This window comes from Scyliorhinus torazame, chromosome 13 (genome assembly GCF_047496885.1).
Source record: "Scyliorhinus torazame isolate Kashiwa2021f chromosome 13, sScyTor2.1, whole genome shotgun sequence".
Classification (NCBI taxonomy): domain Eukaryota; kingdom Metazoa; phylum Chordata; class Chondrichthyes; order Carcharhiniformes; family Scyliorhinidae; genus Scyliorhinus; species Scyliorhinus torazame.
Window position 1 is genome coordinate 144,547,971 of NC_092719.1, and position 16,347 is coordinate 144,564,317.

Consider the following 16,347-nt stretch of genomic DNA (forward strand, 5'->3'; position numbering starts at 1 on the left):
TTGTTGTGATGTGTCAGGGAGTCCATTCAGGCTCGTTATGCACCACCTGATGTGCAGTGACATCAGCAGAGTGTTGAAGCGGGCTTTGAACAGATCACCATCTTTGATTGTATAATAAACCTCCCATTGTGTTTTACAAGAAGCTAGAGTGTGGGCACTTTCATACCTTTTCTCTTTGTGGCAGCAAAGGAACGTAAAGAAGAGTAAACTGGCGACGAGGACAGAGGCAGAAAAATAATTTAGTTGATTAAATAGTGGAGACAGCATCAGGAGCAAGGACGATTCTCAGGACTGGACTGGCACACACAGATGGTTAAAGAAGCAGTGCCACTGATGCTGAAGGTTTAAAAAAAAATTTCAGCTGCAGATGTGAGCAAGACAGTTTTTTTTTAAATTTAGAGTAGCCAATTACTTTTCTTTTCCAATCAAGGGGCAATTTAGCATGGCCAATCCACTTAACCAGCACATCTTTGGGTTGGGAAACCCATGCAGACATGGGGAGAATGTGCCAACCCCACACGGACAGTGACCCAGAGCCGGGATACGAACCCGGGTCCTCAGCGCCGTAGTCTCAGTGCTAACTGTAAGACTGACAGTTGGGGAAGACTTGCTTGCGTTGAAGTGAGTGTGGTCTGGGTTGCGGGACATCCGTACATGACAAAGCTTAACGGGCTGCGGGTTTCGGGGATTTCAAAGTCTGCGACTCTGCACGGGCCACTATTAGGGTAAAAGTTGAACTACAGTCAGGAAAACAGAAAAAAATTCTAGTTGTTTGTCCATAAAGGGGATCGTTTGTGCCATACTTTCCATAAAAATTGGAAGGGAGGAAGTTGGTTAAAGTACAGATCTTAGGACGGCATGTCGTACAGTGGTTAGCACTGGGACTGCGGCGCTGAGGACCCGGGTTCGAATTCTGGCCCTGGGTCACTGTCCATGTGGAGTTTGCACATTCTCCCCATGTTTGCATGGGTTTCACCCCCACATTCCAAAGATGTGCAGGTTAGGTGAATTGGCCACGCTAAATTGCGCCTTAATTGGAAAAAAAATATGTGGGTACTCTAAAATTATTTTTAAAATGTAGAGATCCTAGGAGCTCGGATGCGAAAATGACAGGAAAAACAGGCACCATGGATACATTTGATGAAGTTTGTGAGATCTGTAAATCATATGAGGAAAGATTCAATTATCTCTCACAGCAAATCAAATACAGAGAACCCAAGAGTCACAACATATCTCAATAGGGTGTAAAACATTTATACTGATACAGAACTAAAATCAGGAGATAACTCCCATGTTAAATGAATGAAAATCTTACAGGGCCATTTCCCACCTCGATCATTATTGATTGCAGAAATGTTTCAGCTCCACCACGGTAGTCAGGAAGAAGGTGAAAGCATTTTACAATTTGTAGCAACTTTAAGAAGATTAGCAAAATATTGGGAATTTGGTACAGCACTTGATGATACTCTTCCTGACAGGTTGGTTTGTGGACTCCGCAGTGAAGCTATTCAGAGGAAAGTGCTTATTGTAAGTGATTTAACTCTCAAAGCTGCTGCAGACGTTTCCACATCTATGGAGCTCATAACAAGAGAAGCTTCATAGGTAGGGTTTGGAGCGCAGATCCACAAAATGGATACCTCAAGGAACAAGGCTGCAAGGGTGCAACTATGTCACTGATGTACACAGGTTGGACACTCAGCAGGGGAATGCTGGGGTAAAACAAATACATGCAAGAACTGTGACAAGAAAGGCCACATTGGCAAGGCATGTTGGGCTCAGAAAATCTCTTCTGCACCAAGAAGATGCAAGAAAAAAAACACAGTTAAATAGACTAGTCGTGCTTACCAATTAGTGGTTAAATCTCACAATCACTCAAAAGACAATATAACTGAGCTACTGCAGCGGCTAAAACTAGGTATTTTGTCAATGCAGGTGCTTCCTACATCTGATGTCCTTGTTGAGGTAGTAGAAGTCATGGATTGGAAGGTATTGTCAAAGAAGTTTTGGCGAATTGCTACAGTGCATCTTGTAGATGGTACACACTGCAGCTTGGGATGACTGTGGTGGTTGGGGTGAATGTTTAGATGGAGGATGGAGAGTCGATCAAATAGTTGCTTTGTCCTGGATGGTGTTGAGTGTTGTTGGGACTATATTCATCCAGGCAAGTGGAGATTGTTTCATCATACTCCCAACTTATGCCTTGCAGATGGGTTGGCAGGCTTTGCGGAGTCAGGGGTCAGTTTAACCCTTGCAGAGTATCTAGTCTCTGATTTGCTCTTGCAGTCACAGTAGACATAGAATTTACAGTGCAGAAGGAGGCCACTTGGCCCACCGAGTCTGCACTACCCAAGCCCACACCGCCGCCCCATACCCGTAATCCAGCAACCCCATCCAACCACTTTGGGCACTAAGGGCAGTTTAGCATGGCCAATCCACCTAACCTACACGTCTTTGGATTGTGGGAGGAAATCGGAGCCCCCGGAGGAAACCCACGCAGATACGAGGAGAACGTGCAGACTCCGCACATAGATTTCATAGAATTTACAGTGCAAAAGGAGGCCATTCGGCCCATCAAGTCTGCACCGGCTCTTGGAAAGAGCACCCTACCCAAGCCCACACCTCCACCTTATTCCCATAACCTAGTAACCCCACCCAACACTAAGGGCAATTTTGGACACTATGGGCAATTTAACATGGCCAATCCACCTAACCTGCCCATCTTTGGACTGTGGGAGGAAACCGGAGCACCCGGAGGAAACCCACGCACACACGGGGAGAACATGCAGACTCCGCACAGACAGTGAACCAAGCCGGGAATCGAACCTGGGACCCTGGAGCTGTGGAGCAATTGTGCTAACCACCATGCTACCGTGCTGCCCACTTATGAGGCTGTTACAGTTAGTTTCTGGTTAATGGTGAGCTCAGTGTGTTGATACTGGGAGATTCAGCAATGGTAACGCCATTGAATGTCAAAGGTAAGTGGTTATACCCTTTCTTATTGGAGATAGTCATTGCCTCGCACTTTCATGGTATGAAGGTTACTTGCCACTTATCAACCATGGCCTGTGCAGGATTTGCTGCATGTAGAAATGGACTGTTTCATATTTTTGAGGAATTATGATTGGAATGGAACATTGCGCAGTCAGTGAACATTCCCACTTATGATCTTAAGATGGAGGGAAGGTCTTTAATGCAGCAGCTGGAGATGGTTTGCCTTCGACACTTCCCTGAAGAACTCCTGCAGTAATATACTGGAGTTGAGATGCTTGGCCTCCAACCTTTTCCTTTTTACTAGGTATTACTCCAGCCAGTGGAAAGTTTCTTCTGCCAATTCCCATTGACTCGGTCAAATACTACCTTGATGTGAAGGACAATAACTTTCATCTCATCTTTGGAATTTTGCTTCTTTGTACATGTTTGAATCAAGGCTGTAATGAGTTCTGGAGCCAAGTCAGCCTGACAGAACCCAAAGTGAACATTCACTGAATATCCGACTGCTCCAGGCATGCTCTACACTGCTCATTGAACTAGGGTTGGTCCCTTGGCTTGATTATCATAGTGGAATGAGGAATATGCCAGGCCATAGGTGGCTGTGTACAATTCTGCTGCTGATAGCCTGCAGTGTCTTCTTATTGATGCCCTGTTTTAATCTTTTCTGAACCTACTTGTTTAGATGGACAGTAATGTCCCCAGTGACCTCAGTCTGAAAGTAGGATGTCATCTCACAAGCACTGTGTGATTGTCACTCCTACCAATACATTTATTAGATTAATGCATCTGCGACATGTGCGCTAGTGAGGATGAGGTAAATCTATAGTATCCTTACAGTGCAGAAGGAGGCTATTCAGCCCATCAAATTTGCACCCACCCTCTAAAAGAGCACCCTACCGAGGCCCACTTCCCTGCCCTATCCCCATAACCCCACTTCATCTGCACATCATTGGACACTGAGGGTCAATTTAGCATGGCAAATCCACCTCACCTGCACATCTTTGGGATAGTAGATTTCTCCTTTGTGTTGGTTTCCTCACCTACAGGCCCATCTGACAGATATGTCCTTCAGGCCACAGGCAGCTCAATCATTAATGGTACAAGTGAACCACTTTTGTTGATGGAATTTGGAATCACCCACCCAGAGTACATTCTGTGTCCTTACCCTCAAGTGCTTCCTTGTTGAAGTGATGTTGAACATAGAGGAATACTGATCCACCAGCTGAGGGAGGGTGGTAGGTGGCATTCACTAGGACATTTCTTTGCCCATGTTTGACCTGATGCCATGAGCCTTCGTGAGGTGTGGAGTCAATGCTGCAGACTCTCATAGCCTCTACCTCCTGACTGTAATCACTGTGCCACCATTTCCTGTGGGGCTTTACAATGCCAGTACGACAGGGCAGAGATCGTGCTGGTGGAATCTGGAGCATTGACTGTCAGGTATGATTCCGTGAGTATGACCATGTTGCTTGACTAGGCTGTGGGACATCTCTTCCACTTTTGGCATAAGCCCTCAAATGTTAGTCAGGGTGACTTCCCGGGGTCGACTAGACTGGGTTTACCTTTGTCGTGTCCGGTGCCTCAATCAATGCTAGATGTTTCGTCTGGTTTTTTCCCTATTGTTTTTAGGAGACATTTGATACAACGGAGAAGCTTCCATCTCAGAGGCCAGTTAAATGTCAACCACATTCTTGTTGGTTTGGTTCAAGTATAGTGTAGGCAAATTTCCTTTCCGAAAAAATATTAATGAATCAAATGGAGTTTTTACGATAATCTGCCAGTCACCATTACTGAGACTAGCTTTTTATTTCCTATTGTATTTAATTGATACAATTTAACTTCCCCAGCCATTGTGGTGGGACTTGAAATTATGTCTCCATATCATTAATCTAGATTTCTGGATTACTAATCCAGTAACATAACCCTTATGTTACCAATATAAAAACCATGCTTCGCTTCAACATATTCTTGAACTACAATCTAGACCCCACATTCACTTTAACATGACCTAAATCTCTGTGGGATTTTACACACTAGTTTGCTGCTGTTAATGCTGGCAGAGATTAATTCGGAATCATTATCAAAGGTCAAGGGGCTCATTTCTGTTCAGCTATTTAACTTGCTTGATTACATCCAGTGCCATAATTTTATTGCGGAACCCTCCTGCTTAAAGCTGTCTATAATTGGCAGGGCATTAGCAGAGGGACGAGAACTGGTTGTCCACCTGCCCTCAGCCACAAGAGATAGACGGCGAATTGAAACCTGTCCTGGGGGTGCGGGAAAGCAGAAAATTTAGCTTTTGAATATCAAAACCTTTCTCAATTCACCATTATGCAGTCTTGTTTCTTTCATAAATAAAATAACTGATGCTTTTCATATTAAAATGAAAATTTCATATTTAATTATCTTGATACACCTATTTACTTGTAATTATATAAATTGTACCCAGGATAGACATATTGAGTAAAATTGTCCCTCGGCACAGATACATTTATTCCATTTTGAAAACCATTGCTGCCTTCCAGAGTATGTTTATGTCATTAACCTGGGTGTGATGATGAATGTATGGACATTGACATGTACCAGAAAGCCAGTGAATAATGATACAAAGTGGAATGGACAATAGTAACAGTTCAAAATAAAAACACAAGACCGTTTGGAGAGTGACATTTCTCCTGTAACGAGCTTCGCTGACGTGACTGTTTGTGTCATGGGGCAGAATTTAGTTGCAGTGAGGAAGGTGCCGCCCACAGTTTGGAGAACTGGTGGGAGCCCCATGCCACCTTTCCACAGGATGCCCAATGTTACTGGCACTTAACTGGACAGCATCAAATTCAATCAGGACCCCAGAAGTGCAGAAATCCTTCCCCGCCTCCCACCAACCAATGAAAGCTGCTGGCCAATCAGAGACTGGCAGTTCTCCGGTACCTGCAGCACCACTGGAAGTGGTGGCTGCCACCAGTAATACACTGAAGCCTTTACCAAGGATCATCACTGGACCCCTGCAGAGAGGTAGGCATGGTGAAATGAAAAAAAAAGAAAATCGCTTATTGTCACAAGTAGGCTTCAAATGAAGTTACTGTGAAAAGCCCCTAGTCGACACATTCCGGCGCCTGTTAGCACTGTTGCCTCACAGCTCTAGGGACCCGGTTTCAATTCTGATCTTGGGTGACTGTGTGGTGTTTGCACATCCTCCCCGTGTCCGCGTGGGTTTCCTCCGGGTGCTCCAGTTTCCTCCCACAGTCCAAAGATGTGCAGGTCAGATGGATTGGCCATGATCAATTGGCCCTTAGTGTCCAAAGGTTAGGTGGGGTAAAGGGGTTACAGGGATAGGGCAGGGGATTGGGTCTGGGTAGGGTGCTCAATCAGAGGGTCGGTGCAGTCTCGATGGGCTGAATGGCTTCTTTCTGCACTGTAGGGATTGGATAATTCTATGATTTGCAGGGAGAGGTCACCGGCGAGAGGGGTGTCAGATGCAAGGCAGGGAGATGACTTTCAGTGGGCACCCGCACTACCCCCGTTCCTGATGCCAGGTCACTTGATTGGACATTGGTTACCTGTGAACGAAGGACCCCCCCCCCCCCCCCCCCTCACCCTGGCCCAGTAGCAAACCCTACAAAGTTTGTCTCTCTAGAGACCCGTGTAAATCCTGTGGAACCCCTGAGCCGCCAGTAAATCGCAGTGTGCTCAGGGATAATTGGTTTCAAGTGCTTGCAGCAGAGAGTGGAGCTTGAGAGATGCCGTAGGTATGGGAGTTTAAGAGAATAAATCTCAAACTCTTGCTTCTTCAAATCAAATGCAAATTGCTGGTAGTTCCTTGGTAAGATCAACTTTTGGACCAGCGTATTTTAAACTTTTTTTCCAGGGACCCACTTTTGCCAACTGGCCGACACTTGGGACCCACTTGACGGCCAGCACAGACAGATGGGCCGAAGGGTCTCTTTCTGTGCTGTAAAACTCTATGACTCTATGAACCTAGGGAAATATTCAAAGTGGAGCCACGAGGTTGATATTAATGTTTGAATTATGGAAAAAAACAAGGTTTGCGATTTGCTGGCACCTTCACAACTACATGAGCACAAAGTAGGTTGCAGCCAATGAAGTACAGTCCCTGATGTAATGCCAATAAATGCACAGCAAGCTCCCACAAACAACAATGTGATAAATACCAGATAATCTGTTTTTTGTGATGTTGAAACAGTCCGACGACTGTTATTGAATGTGTCCCATGGAATCTTTTACATCCACATGAGTGGCAGAGCCTCCATTTAACATGGTATCTAGAAAATAGCATTTCTAAAAAGGTAGCACTTCTGCAGTATGACACTGGGGTGTTAGCCGCGATGTGGAGGTGAATCCACAACCGTCTGTCTGATTTAGATACAAGCTCGTTACCCACTGAGCCATGACTAACACTGAGGAAAGGCTGCAGAAATTTAGGCTTAACAACCCTTAATCTGAAAGATAATCTTGCAGGGGAAGATGAAGTATGTTAATAAATGATTGGGAAAGTTGAATCCAGAACACTGCTGCAAATTAGGCAAGTAAGGCAAAGGGAAACAGGTTTAACCTCAAGAAGGTGGCTCTTAGGATTGACATCAAGAATTTTTTCACTTATTTGGGGGTGGCAGGACGCAGACAAAGGCAGCGTATTTCCAGAAATTCCGAGGACTTTCCTCAGGTTGCTGTTGTGAAAGAGCCGGGTGTGACAGTTCTGTGTCAGGTTTGTCACAATATGTGGATATTGTAAAGCACATGAAGGGTTAATGTAATGTTACTAGTCTAGTCACTAGATGGTGCTATAGAGCAACCATATAAATATCACATGCCTCCTTGACTTCTGGGAGATAGGTGGAGATAGATGGAGAGAGTGGAAGAGAGCAAGACAGAGTAGTTGTGAGATAGTTGAACTAATAGAAGAGTTAATAGTGTAGCTGTGTAGTGTAATCTTTACTTAACTAATTCGTAGATTCTTTCATCACAAGTATCCGTTTAAGAGCGCAGACTTGCAACTTTTCTATGCTGACACATTCCCTCCTCCGTGACCAAATCGTGTTTGGTATTAAAAATGAAAAACTCCGTGAGCATTTGCTTAGGCAGCACAATTTATCGTTAGAAGCTGCAATAGTTTATGTTGAGCGAGTGGGCTTGGAGTATGCAGAAATGCGATCCCGGGAAAAAGGCGTGAAAAAAGACGACGTGGCTGTCGCCATTAGTGCTGTGGCGCAGTTGAACAAACAGTGCGCTGTAGCTGGCAGCCATTTTGCTGATGACATCAGCAGCATGGTGATGTGACCACATTGTGACCACGCCCATCAGAGAAAAAAATGCCCAGCCATCGGGAAACTATGCCCGAACTGTGGCAAACTTAATCATTACGTTTCACGGAGCCGTTCAAGTTAAAACGTCGGGCACGCATGCGCAGTGCGGCTGCATTTTTTTTCATGTTTGCGGCCATTTTGAAGGCCGCTTGCAGTTGGCGTTTTCAACAGCCGGCTGCTGTGGCTGTTGCGCGCAGATTTGCGTGATCGGGAGTGCTGCGACGTACGGCTCCGCGTCCCTCCTGACACCCGCCCGCGACCCACCCGCGGGTCCCACCCCCGGGTTTGACTGCCTGGTTAAAGCCTTTCACAATTTGACTATCCCAGTTAATTTTGGGGAAGTTGAAACCCCCGACTATTATTATCTGATTTTTCATATAATTCTCAGCCCCTCAGCCTCTCTGACAGCAACACAGTGTTCACTGTCGCTGAGCCAAAGTCCTGGAACTCCCTGCCTGACAGCACTTTGGGGGCACCTACACCACATGGATTGCAACGGTTCAAGAAGGCAGCTCACTACCGCCTTCTCAAGGGCAATTATGGATGGACAATAAATGCTGACCGAGCCAGTGACACCCAAATCCCATGAATGAATAAGAAGAAGCTGCTATTCCTCTGCCTGGAGCTGGCCCTCCTGTGGACCAGCTAATGTGGCTCACAATCAAGCTCTTCCCCTGTGGGCAACCCAACCTTAGAGGAATTGGCAGACATGCCACTGTGGAGCCCCAAAGAGACACGTGCCTTTATCTATGTTGAGTTTGAAGCATATTCTGAAGGGGGCTTCAGTTATCTCTCGAACAACTTTAGTAGTAGCAGCCTCACTGAGCTGCTGTTTTAATAGCAAATTGACCTCAGGCTTTAGCGCACTGAGTACCTGCTAGTTTCAGGCCTTTAATATCTTCCCACTGTGCTTTTGCCTCCTCATACTGCTGAGGTGTATCATAGAATCATAAATTCCCTACACTGCAGAAGGAGGCTATTCGCCAATTAAATCTGCACCGACCCGCTGAAAGAGCACCCTCCCTCGGCCCACTCCACCGCCCTATCCCCGCAACCCATAATCCCATCTAATTTGCACATCTCTGGACACTAAGGGACATTTAGCATGACCACTCCAGCTAACATGCACTTCTTTGGACTGTGGAAGGAAACCGGTGTACCAGGAGGAAATCCACGCAGACACTGGGAGAAAGAGCGAACTCCACACAGTCAGGAATTGAATCCGGGTCCCTGGCGCTATGAGGCAGCAGTGCTAACCACTTGCAGCCACTGGTAAAACGACATTGTTACAGGAAAATTGATGGTAGTTGCTTCCTGCCACTGCTGTGTGGGTTGCTGACCTCACACTCGGTCTGCACCTGGGAGAAAACGGATTGGAGAACTAGCCCAAAGCATTTTTTCCAAATTTCCCACTCTCCCCGCTACCTCCCATGGCCGGCTAAAATCCCCGCCTCCAATATATCAGCTATTGCATCAATACGCAGCTTCACATCAATACAAAACTGGCAGCATAAAAACAATATTACCCATGCTTCAAATCGTGGCATGTTCTCTCCAATGTGGTGTTTCTGGTTGCAATTTCATAGGATCTTTAATCCTCCAGTAAGGTAATTTAGGACACAGCTACGAAAGTCAGTATTCGAGAGAGAGTAAACTAGCGACGGCGTGGGCTGCAATGTGACTTACCATTGTTCAGCTTCACCATTCACTCTTTCATTGTTACTTTAATTGTGCTATTACGTTAGCAAACCATAGATGTGAGGGGGTGGAAGAGAGTGGAAATACATTTCACTCAGCTCACACTAATCAGTCTATGTCTGAGGCACCGGTCCAAACTGCTGCACAATCTCCTTTTGTCTGCTAAAAATGAAAGGGAAGCATGAAAAGAGAGACTGAGACAGGGAGGCTGGGTTAGCTAATAGCTCAATATGGTTCTTGTTAAGGGAAGTGCAGCCTGTTCTATTTCAGCTGTGTTCAACAAGTAATGCACTTTCACTTTAGAAAAGGAGTCTGGTTTAAATTATTGTTCACGTTGTGTTTCATGATATCTCCATAATCAGTCAAATAGAGCAATGTAGTGATGCCGGGTTCGGTGATTAATACTCCTGGATTAGGTACGGTGCAGGTTTGATTAGAGTGCTTGACTTCCCTTGGATTGCATTCACCAACAGTAAACTCTGAGCAAATAATTCACCAATCTGTCTTTGTTATTTCCCCACTGCATTTAACGTTAATTGTCTTCCCTTCTCTGCTCCTTGTCCTTGGGGTACATTGTATGGGGGTGTTGCCCAAGCGATTATTCTTCATACCTAGCTATTGGGCAGAATTCTCGGTTGGCTGACGCCGGAATTGGAAAAGCTATTGGGCGGAGAATCGGCCTTGATGCTGAAATTTTGGATGGGCGCCAGTTTCACCCCAAATCGCAACTCTCCGGTGCCTTGACAGCGGCATAAATGTGTTCCACTCCGCACGTACAGTAAATAACGTTGGCATATCATTAGCAGGCCTGACCCGGTATTCTCCGGGGCCTCCGCGATTCTCCTCATCCATTGTGGGGACCTCCCGATGGCGAGGTTCACTTGTGCTTTTAAAAATTGTGAAACAAGTTGATGAGGGAGAGAGAGTAGGTGGGACACGGAGAGTCGCGACGATGGGCTGCTGGTCCTGACATTGGCGGGGCTGCCTGGGGTGTGGGGGTGGGGGTGTGACAGGAGGATGGGTGTGGGGCCGGGGTCTAGGGCGGTGTCCAGGAACGGACCATCATTGTTGCAGCCCGCAATGCAGCCTTCCTACTGCGCACCCCACTGACCATCCAGCCCGGCCATATGGGTGCCCCCACCCCACCATCCCTGTTGCCTACCCTCCGCCATACCAGACTGCAACCTGCCACCCTTGGCTGGGCTGCGTGATGCCTTGCCACCACCTGCTGATAGGGCATCACGCGACCCGCCCAAGGGCAATGCCCCTACAGCAGGGTGCCAGCCGGGAGTCACGGAGCATACCACAGGCATGGGCAGCACTAGCCGAAGGTATGGACGGGGCCAGGGGGGGGGCGGGATGTGGGGGAAGAGTCCGCAATGCCAACCAGGGCTACTTTGTAGCCCATTGGACCCGGCTAGGCACGGGGGTACGCACCATGCTAGCATGTCACCATTTCACCCCCTGCAGACACTGGATATTGGAATTCAACCAGCAATGGTGGCTTTGCTCCTCCTCACCACAGCCCTGGGAGATGTACTGCAGCTGTCCGAGCTGGAGCTGCTCAAGGAGGAGGAATCTGCTGCAGTGAAGCCTGCCCCAGAGGAACAGGAGGCAGCCAGTGAGGATGGAGAGCTGGCCACCCAACAGGCTAAGGCCGAGGACGATGAGGAGGGGGTGCAAAGGTGACGCCTGTCATTCGAGGACCTGCCGGTCCGGGCATGCAGTCGAAGGCTTTGGCTGAGTAGGGGGACAGTGCGACACATTTGCCAGATCATAGCGCATATGGCACCATGGAGGAATGGATGAGGACAACCGCACCCGGTGATCGTCAAGGTGACAGAAAACACACTGTGTTAGACAGTCCAACGAATGCAGCCCAGTAGCTGGGTAGCTGGTGACTTCAGTGGCCAGGGCAACCAGCCATGCTGGCCTGTATTGGTGCCGTCATGTGGTGCAGGGTGGGGGTTTGGCTGCCCTCCTGGTCATGGGGTGGGGGTCGGGTTACGGATGTGTCGGACGGGGTTGGTGCCAGGGGCATAGTGCTGCCTACTCACAGTGGCCACCCTGAGGAGGTTGTGCAATTTTTTCCTGCATTGCTGGCCAGTCCGGATGGTGTTGCTGATGGCGCTGACCACCTCTGCCCAGTGTGCCCAGGCACGATGAACTGCGGAAGCTGGCAGACTCCTTCCTGGGCTGGGGTACAGGGCAGCCCACCTCTCCTTTTTAAAAAAAATATATTTTTATTAAGAATTTTTCAATAACAATATTTTCCACCTTACAAACAAAAACTACCCCCCCCCCCCCGTAACAAAGAAAAGAAAAAGAACTCGCATGGCAAGACATGAACATGGCAAGTCAATAAAATACAGAACTTCCCCCCCCCCCCCACGAACGATGTCCCCCCCACCCCCCCGCCCCCACCCCTCTGGGTTGCTGTTGCTGCTGTCCAACCTTCATCTAACGCTCCGCGGGATGATCTAGGAACGGTTGCCACCTCCTGTAGAACCCCTGTGCAGACCCTCTCAAGGCAAACTTTATCCTTTCTAACTTGATAAACCCTGCCATATCATTTATCCAGGCCTCCACGCTGGGGGGCTTCGCCTCCTTCCACATTAGCAAGATCCTTCGCCGGGCTACTAGGGACGCAAAGGCCAGAATGCCGGTCTCTTTCGCCTCCTACACTCCCGGCTCGTCCACTACTCCAAATAGTGCTAGCCCCCAGCTTGGCTTGACCCAGACTTTCACCACCTTAGATATTGTTCCCGCCACTCCCCTCCAGAACCCCTCCAGTGCCGGGCATAACCAAAACATATGGACATGGTTCGCCGGATTTCCTGAGCACCTCCCACATCTATCCTCCACCCCAAAGAACCTACTCAGCCTCACCCCCATCATATGCGCTCTATGAACCAGCTTATGAACCAGCTTAAATTGTATCAGGCTAAGCCTGGCACACGAGGACGAGGAATTAACCCTACTTAGGGCATCAGCCCATAGCCCCTCCTCAATCTCCTCCCCCAACTCCTCCTCCCATTTACCCTTCAGCTCCTCTACCAAAGCCTCCCCCTCTTCTTTCATCTCCTGGTATATCGCCGACACCTTGCCCTCCCCGACCCATACGCCCGAGATCACCCTATCTTGAATCCCCTGTGCCGGGAGTAGCGGAAATTCCCTCACCTGCCGCCTCACAAACGCACTCACCTGCGTGTACCTGAAAGCGTTTCCCGGGGGTAGCCCAAACTTCTCCTCCAGCGCCCCTAAGCTCGCAAACGTTCCGTCAATGAACAGGTCCCCCATTCTTCTAATCCCTACCCGATGCCAGTTCTGAAATCCCCCGTCCATCCTTCCTGGGACAAACCGATGGTTGTCTCTGATCGGGGACCACACCGAGGCTCCCGTCGCACCCCTGTGCCGTCTCCACTGCCCCCAGATCTTTAGCGTTGCCGCCACCACCGGGCTCGTGGTATACCTTGTCGGTGAGAGCAGCAGTGGAGCCGTCACCAGCGCCCCCAGGCTCGTTCCTTTGCAGGACGCCATCTCCAACCTCTTCCACGCCGCCCCCTCTCCCTCCATCACCCACTTACGGATCATTGCCACGTTGGCTGCCCAATAATAACCACCCAGATTCGGCAATGCCAACCCTCCTCTATCTCTGCTACGCTCCAAGAACCCCCTCCTTACCCGCGGGGTCTTGCTCGCCCACACAAATCCTGTAATGCTCCTGCTTACCCTCTTAAAAAAGGCCTTAGTAATCACAATTGGGAGGCATTGGAATAGAAAAAGAAATCTCGGGAGGACCACCATTTTAACCGACTGTACCCTACCCGCCAGTGAGAGTGGCAACATGTCCCACCTTTTAAAATCCTCCTCCATCTGTTTCACCAATCGCGTCAAATTGAGTTTATGCAGTGCCCCCCAACTCCTAGCTACCTGAAACCCCAAATATCGAAAGCTCCTTTCCGCCCTCCTCAATGGTAGGTCGTCTATCCCTCTTCCCTGGTCCCCCGGATGGATCACAAAGAGCTCACTCTTTCCCACATTGAGCTTATAGCCCGAAAAGTCTCCAAACTCCCGTAGGATCTGTATTACCTCAACCATCCCATCCACTGGATCCGTCACATACAGCAACAGGTCGTCTGCATACAGCGACACTCGATGTTCCTCTCCCCCTCGAACCACCCCCTTCCATTTCCCCGACTCCCATAACGCCATGGCCAAAGGTTCGATTGTTAATGCGAACAGCAGAGGGGACAGGGAGCACCCCTGCCTCGTCCCTCGATACAGCCGGAAATACTCCAACCTCCGCTGGTTCGTGACCACACTCGCTATCGGGGCTTTATACAGGAGCTTAACCCAACTAATAAACCCTCCCCCGAACCCAAACCTCCTCAACACTTACCAGAGATACTCCCACTCTACCCGATCAAAGGCTTTCTCCACGTCCATGGCTGTCACTATCTCCGCTTCTCCCTCCACCGATGGCATCATTATCACATTTAAGAGCCTTCGCACATTAGTGTTTAACTGCCTATCCTTTACGAATCCCGTCTGCTCCTCGTGAATCACTCCCGGAACACAGTCCTCAATCCAATCTCAAAAAATGGCCAACATTTTTGCCAGCAACTTAGCATCTACATTAAGGAGCGAGATCGGTCTATATGACCCACATTGCAGTGGGTCCTTATCCCGCTTTAAGATCAAAGAGATCGTCACCTCCGACATTATCGGGGGCAGGGTCCCTCCCTCCCTTGATTCATTGAAGGTCCTTACCAGCAACTGGGCTAACAGGTCTACATACTTCCTGTAGAACTCCACCGGGAACCCATCCGGCCCCGGGGCCATCCCTGCCTGCATGCTCCCCAGTCCTTTAACCAGCTCCTCCACCCCAATTGGCGCCCGCAGACCAGCCACCTCCTGCACCTCCACCCTTGGGAACCTCAACTGATCCAAGAATCGCCGCATCCCCTCTTTTCCCCCTAGGGGCTGGGACCTATACAGTTCCTTGTAAAAGGCCTTAAAAGCCTCATTCACTTTCCCAGCACTCCGCACTGTAGTTCCCCTGCCATCTTTGACTCCACCTATTTCCCTCGCTGCCATCCTCTTACGGAGCTGGTGTGCCAGCATCCGGCTTGCCTTCTCCCCATATTCGTATATCGCCCCCTGTGCCTTCCTCCACTGTGCCTCTGCCTTCCCTGTGGTCAACAGGTCGAACTCCGTCTGGAGACTTCGTCTCTCCCTGAGTAGTCCCTCATCCGGAGCCTCTGCATAGCTCCTGTCCACCCTTGAAATCTCCCCCACTAAACTCTCCCTTTCCCTGCCCTCGCTCTTCACCCTGTGAGCCGTGATGGAGATTAACTCTCCCATGACCACCGCCTTCAGCGCCTCCCATACTACTCCCACCTGCACCTCCCTGTTGCCGTTAGCCTCCAGATATCTTTCAATACACCCCCGCACCCTCCCGCACACTTCCTCGTCTGCCAGCAGTCCCACATCCAACCTCCACAACGGGCGTTGGTTCCTCTCCTCCCCCAGCTCCAGCTCCACCCAGTGCGGGGCATGGTCTGAAATGGCTATGGCCGAATACTCCATTCCCTCCACTTTCGGGATCAGTGCCCTGCCCAAAACAAAAAAATCTATCTGGGAGTAGGCCTTGTGTACATGGGAGAAAAAAGCAAATTATTTGGCCAAAGGTCTGGCAAATCTCCACGGATCTACTCCCCCCACCTGATCCATAAACCCCCTAAGCACCTTGGCCGCAGCCGGCCTCCTCCACGTCCTAGATCTGGAACGATCTAATGCTGGGTCCAGCACCGTGTTAAAATCCCCACCCATTATCAAGCTCCCTACCTCGAGGTCCGGAATACGCCCCAACATTCGTTTCATGAATCCAGCATCGTCCCAGCTTGGGGCATATACATTCACCAGTACCACCTCCATCCCCTGTTCTTGGGCTCAAATGACACCCGCTTTCCCACCAGTGTTGCCACCCCCTCTATTCTTCGCATCCAGCCCTGAATGGAATACCTGTCCTACCCATCCCTTCCTTAACCTGACCTGATCTGCCACCTTCAGATGTGTCTCCTGAAGCATGGCCACGTCAGCCTTCAGTCCCTTTAGGTGCGCGAACACTCGGGCCCTTTTAACCGGCCCATTTAGGCCTCTCACATTTCACGTGATCAGCCGGATTGGGGGGTTACCCCCCCCCCCCCGCACCCCCCCCCCCCCCCCCCCCCCCCCCTGCCGACTAGCCATCTCCTATCTTAGGCCAGTCCCGTGCTCCGTGCTCGCGCCTCCCACTCCCTCCAGTCCCCCAGGTGGGGAACCCCCGCCCCGT